Source organism: Protopterus annectens, chromosome 4.part0 (genome assembly GCF_019279795.1).
Source record: "Protopterus annectens isolate FY-2018-M chromosome 4.part0, PAN1.0, whole genome shotgun sequence".
NCBI classification, from domain to species: Eukaryota; Metazoa; Chordata; order Ceratodontiformes; family Protopteridae; genus Protopterus; species Protopterus annectens.
In genome coordinates, this window is record NC_056733.1 from 772,598,486 (window position 1) to 772,605,218 (window position 6,733).

Genomic DNA, 6,733 nt, shown 5'->3' on the forward strand with positions numbered 1-6,733 from the left:
GTGGGACAGTGATTAAGTAAAACATTAAGCAACATTTACTAGAATGTACACATAAATAACTCTTAACTCTACTAAGTTAACTTTATTATAAATAATTTGTATGCACTCATATTGCACAACTCACAGCACTGTTAGATTAGGAACATTGCAACCAGAGTAGTGTGAAATTCAAAATCTCGAATGCGGGAGATTTTGAATTAGCGGTTTTGGTGTTGCGATTTGTTCATGGATTCAGGTATGTATTTATGTTTAAGGGTGTTGGGTAAGGTCTGTAGTGTGTGTTGATACTGTGATGTGTGTGAGTGAGAGGAATGTAGTTTGTGTGGTGGTGTTTTTGTGTGTGGGTGTAGTGCGACCTTGGAGTTAGAATATTTAAGTAGGGGGTCTGGGGGGCACAGCCCCTCCACATGGGGGTGCATATAATAAGGGTAGGTGTGTGTGCTTGTTTAGTTGTGTGCGTGTGTGTTGTAATGGTGTTTGAAAGTGTTGGGAGTTTGAATTTCACAGTTTTCCGGTTTCGGAATTTAGGGCTTCATGACTGTGTGGTTTCGGTTATTTGGATTTTCTACTTTATAGGCTCGAGATTCTGTAATTTGAGATTTCAGAATTTTGAGCTTATAAAGTGAATATATATATATATATATATATATATATATATATATATATATATATATATATATATATATATATATGTCTACTTTTAAAGCTCGTAGTTTCAAAACTTCAAATTTCTTATGGTCGACACCATAAGATTGACGTTTTGAAACTTCAAACAAAAAAATAAATAAATAAAAACAATTGTTTATGTCTCCCACACCCCCTGCTAATTAAATACACCAAGAGATCACACTACAACGGGGAAAATGGTATATTTCCTTTTCCGCACTGTACGGCAATCTCCATTTAAACAGTTTGAAGTTTCAAAACTTCGATTTTATGGTCTTGACTATAAGAAATTTGAAGTTTTGAAATATATATATATATATATATATATATAGAGAGAGAGAGAGAGAGAGAGAGCAACACACACAGACACAGTTAGACGTACATTTTTGCACCAATAAAATATTTCTGATTTCCTTTACTTAACGCTTTTAATGCAGACACATAGCAAACATATGTTAAAGTAATTTAAGTTATATATTATTGTTGCCATGAATGGTCATATTTCCTTTGTAGACTCAATGAATGCTCATGCATTCTGCGGTACCACTTTAAGGACTGATTCAAAGTCTGTGGGAGTCTCTTACCATGGATCTGTGTGTGTACCAGATAGTCATCCCCCTCTGGAAGGATGTCACAAAAAAGCATAAAGGACTTTTTATGAACAATATCAGTACACCTAGTTGATAGGATTAAAACCTCTCTCTCATTCTGCAGTTCTCTCCGGTGTGTGTATGTGTCTGTGTAGGTGGGGGGGGGGTGAAAATGGTAAATGTGCTAATACTTTACAAGAAAAAATATTTTCTGACTTTTCTCTAAATGTCACAGAAATCTTTAATACTACATTTAAGTTATCTTAACATATCTACTATCACAAATAACCAACATTTAAAACTTAGCAGTTCAATACTATGATGATGTTTATGTAAATTTGTCAGAAGAGGTGATAAATGCTTTTAAACCTCTGATCTAATTGCTTTGTTTTGCTATAAAATGGGAGTGTTAAGTTCTCCTCCACTCTGCAATAAAAACAGTGAAAAACAGTTCCTCAGCTTTCTGGCATTTTTATAGCAGCTGCTGTGCTCCTGACATTAGCAGGATTAATTGCCCATCTAAGATAGGCAGCAGTACCTGACAGGGTAAACTACAGATTTATCTCTGTCTATGGTACATAGACAAATTCCTCTGCAAAGTACATGAGAGGTTAAGCTTAAAAAAGTAGATGGGCTTTCCTTTCCTTTGATTCCAGGGAAAGGAAATTAAAGTTTAAAAAAATACAAGCAGGTTTCTAGTATCTATACAAAACTGGAACCATACTGTAGGGAGAAAAGCAACCTAAGGATTGAGTTAAACTGTAGGGGAGGGGAGAGTTTTTCTTTAAAGTTGCATTCTATTTCTGACCTATCCCTGACTAACACATTAAGGCAAAGTTTCTGAAAGATCTCCAATATTATTTGATTGTATGCCTCTCTAGCTGGCTTGGTAGGTTTCTCTGAACCCTACCACCCTTACTGCTGGTGTTGTTTTATAATACGTCTATGTCTGTAGCCTCCACCTCTTATGATAATCTGATTTTCAAAGCCCCTCCCTGCCTCTTTCATTGCTATAGACTGTTTTATAAGCTATTTATGTGCTCATCCCACTCATTGTTTTCCATAGATCCATGATACTGAGTGTCCATCCAGCAAGCAGTAATGCTCTTGAGTAAACCTCCTTTACCATATATTTTCTCCTGTTCAGTTTTCAGGAGCTCAGCAAAGCTTGGGGTCCTAGCCTGCATTCAAGAAGTGTTTTTCTTATAAACAGTGCCATCCAAGCAAAGTTAAGTTCCTTTGATTGCTAAAATCGCACTTGTTATTTTGAGTGATTGGTACTGTTTCCTGCTTTTGTGTGTGCATTTCACTGACTTTTTTCACTTCCTCACAATGTTACTGCTGTAATTTTGTCTTGAAATTGACTTTAGCAAGGGATTTCCAGCAAGCTTAAGTGGTTTGTGGTAGCACTAGACTTGTGGATCTCTTCTACAGTGTTTCTACATTAGGAGGATTGGGTTTATTCATCTTGTGGGAAGAGGCATTTACCTAGTCTGTCTGAGTTCTGATTTAGGAAACACACAAAAGGATTCATAGTGTAGTCATTTTATTGGCTAATGGACTCGTTAGTTAGTTTTCTGTTTTTTCTGTGCTGTTATAAATTTTTATTTATTTATTTTAGTTATTTTATTTTATATTTGTTGACCGGGCTAGCTGTGCCCTGTACAGTAGCAAACATCTAGAAAGAACAGATCATAAAACTATATCCTGTAAAGCAGCAATATAGTGCAATACCTCATGAGCCAACAAGCTTAAACAGCTAGTTGGGAGTCAAGTGGCAATACCTACAGATTTGGTTGAATTCAGTATGATGTAAACATTAACGTTAGTAGAATTTAGTAATGTTTAGCATAATTTGCTCTGATAAAGCACTATTAATATCCTTTTAACCCAATAGACCACACCTTTGTAGCTCATAAATCAAAGGACTGGATAGAATGGATATGCAATTTCCTAATTTCTCTGTAACCAACTTAGTAGATATGGGTATCTTGAGGCAATTTAGTGATTTTCTCATGTTTACTGACAAACCCTTCAAAAACCTGACTTTCATTGCAGTCATCCTCATTATAATCAATTCAGAGGATCAGTTAATTAATCAATGGGGCGGCGAAAGCTGACACACTCTGGCTAGGCTTATAAATGCCCTCGGGCAGATAGCCTAGTACCTACCTATGAACCTATGAACCTACGTTGAAAAGCTTTGATCAGTTTACTTCTAACCTGATATATGTAAACTGGAGGAAACCCCTTACAGAATAACTTCACAGCCTCTACTTCAATGGCAGAGCACACTATATACTCAATGTTCTGCGTGAGGACATTGATAATCTGGACCAACGAATCTATCAGGATGTTGAGAGATTTTGCAGACAACTAAGCACTATGGCAAGCAAACTCCTCATCACCCCCTTCACATTGTGTTACTACACATACCAGTGCTTCTCCAGTACTGGCTGGCTTGGCCCAGTCTGCATCTTTGATTATTTTGTTGTGGGCACATTGGTAAACAGGATTTTAATGGGCCCCATCATCTCAACACTTGTTCAACAGGACAGACTTCAAGGAGATTTCAGATTTAAACACATGCAGATTAGAGTGAATGCCGAATCAGTTGCATTTTACAGTTGGGATCAATACATTTGACTACTTTGGCAGTATTCTCAGTTATATTGTTATTGCTATTCCAATATTTAGTGGGGTCTTCGACAGCTTGACGCCTGCAGAACTCAGTGCCCTTGTCAGCAAGAATGCCTTTGTCTCCATCTATCTGATTGGCTGTTTTAGTCAACTGATTGACCTTTCATCTACATTATCTGATGTAGCAGGCTACATGCACAGAATTGGAGAGATCCTAGAAATTTTGTCGGAACTTGTTCTGAAGCAGGGCAATGCAGATGATACATCGGATTGCGACAGTGACTCTGTACTGGATGTTTCACATCCTGATACTGCCTTCATCATGAATCGGGTTATTTTCTCTGCCCTGCCTCGGATGAAGTACTTGTGAAGGACCTGGATTTGAAAGTATCACAGGGACACAACTTGCTAATTGTGGGTAACACTGAAACAGGCAAGACCTCTTTTCTGTGGATTCTGAACAGGCTTTGGGATACAGCAACAGGTACTGCTCGAATGTTAACCTGTTTTGGTCCCCATGGAATTCTGTTCCTGCCTCAGAAACCATACTTTATAGATGGAACTCTCAAGGAACAGGTCATTTACCCACTAACGGAGATGTACCTACGCTCAGGTTCTCCTGATGATAAAATGGTTTTGAGGTTCCTGGTGCTGGCTGGACTGAACTCTTCTTAACCTGCTGTGAGGAACTGTCTTTCCAAGTTCCACAAATGCCGGCAGTAAACAAAAAGATTTGCTGAAGAAAGTGACATAGAGCAACAATATCCGTGAAGCCATAAGAGCCTAAAGGGCTCTCTCTTGAGACGTACTGGAGGTCTGGATGAAAAGGTGGACTGGAACTGGAAGGAGAAGTTTGAAAGCTTTGGTTATGCACAGTCTTGTCCTACAAGCCACAGGCTGCTTTCATCCAAGAAGAGTGCAATAGCACAGTCGTCTGCTCTAGTAGCTGTGCACTCATGCACACAGTCACATAAACATGCCCAATGGAAGGGATACCTCTGACCTCTGCTTGGGGGTCCCTGCACAGTAATGTAGGTCAGGCGCTTCCTCAAGGATGAAGAAAACAGTGGGGCGATTTGCAGTGTTGTTTAACTTGCTCTCATTGCGGGCATTTGCTCTCATTGTACGAACTTTAGAGTTTACTGCTGGCTGCCTGTTTTGGTATACAAACCCACGGACTTTGGAGTTTACTGCTGGCTGCTTACGGACTTTAAGAACTAAACATGTATTTGCAACTGAGCAAAGGAGACAATTTTGTGCCATAGACACAAGCAATGTAAATGTAATGCAAAAAGACTAAAATGTTCTAAAAAGATGACATTTCCTAATATCTTCAATCTTGTAGGCCTAGTGCAGCCATGAACAACATCTTATATTGACTATTATACCAGCATTCAAGGATCAAGAACAGTATATGGATTTTTGAGCGTACTTGATTTTATAGTCACTGTAATTATTTTTTTGTGTATGACATTACAGCTGAATATACAACCTGGGATTAATGGTCCGGTCGTGTAATACACATTAAGATTATTTTCTGAGCCCTAATCATTGGGTTCTTTGTGAGTATGGAACTGGTTTATGTTTTTTACAGCTGTATGAGCTGCTTTATGGGCCAGTAATCCCTCTTTTGTTCGTTATCATTCTGGCGACTTTCATAGGCTGTGATTTCTAACAAAAGATTTGGACTTGTGCAGCTGAGAGCAAGAACTCATTTAATACCATTTCTGATCAAAGGACTAAACTCTATTTGTATCAGAGCAATATAAATATATATATATATATTATATGGTGCTTGGCTAGTCGTTTTCTGCATTTTGTATTAAACTGTGTATATTGTATTTAACATTTTAGTCACAGTTATGCAGCTGTGAGCAACTACTTATACTGAGTATTTATCTCAGTATTTAAGGATTAAGAACACCACGTGGGAACAACTTGTGTATTGCAAATACATATTTTTGATAGTTTTTACAAATTTGTGTGTTCTGTTCAGGGTGCATTCTTTAAAACCTTGTTGTTTCAACATCTAGACATTGGCCTATACATTTTCTAGGGTTTGTTGATATTGTAGGAAGTTCATAGGTTGGCACTAGGCTATCGGTACAAGCCTAGCCATAACAATTCCCTGGCTATTTTTGGCTAAAATCATTTTTTATTTGGTTTCCTATTTATATATCTGCCTTATACTGTTTTGGGGTACACCATGCCTTACACACAACCAACCCAACTATTAAATGCACTGCTCTATCCTACGTTAATCATTACTCTGCTTGTTCTTTCCAACCTAACCTGTTACCACACTCAGCTCAGAAACCACAACCTTCCCCCCTGGCAGACAGACTCCACAATTAACCATACCAAACTAAATGGGATCCCTATAGAGCAATACATCCTCACCCACACTCAACACCTTGCTTACCCACACTATAAACTAACATTCAAAATAAACCCTTATAGCTCTCAAAGACTAAGCAAAATATTACACAAATTTACAAACACTACTCACACTTACTCAAAACACTCACTAGTTGTGGTGACATACACCCCAATCCAGGACCTACATCACCCATCAACCCCACCCCAAACCAGCTAAATGTCCTTTACAATAGACCTAGAACATCTACCCTCTTCTTAAACATCAATTTAAGAAGCATACTCAATGAAACATATGACCTTCATGCTTTGCTTACCATATACAAACCTGAAGTCACAATATTAACAGATGCTTAAACCAGAACACCACAATGATGAAATTACTGCCCCAGGCTACAATATTATTAGAAAAGATAGACTAGGAAAAAAGGGAGGGGGTGTAGCAATCCTCTTCCAAAATC

The 6,733-nt window shown here is 38.0% G+C and overlaps 1 pseudogene; it reads left to right on the forward strand.

Annotated features, from left to right (window-relative positions):
* The first annotated feature begins 3,556 nt into the window (after window positions 1-3,556).
* LOC122800338 lies at window positions 3,557-4,898 on the forward strand (annotated as a pseudogene).
* The last annotated feature ends 1,835 nt before the right edge of the window (window positions 4,899-6,733 follow it).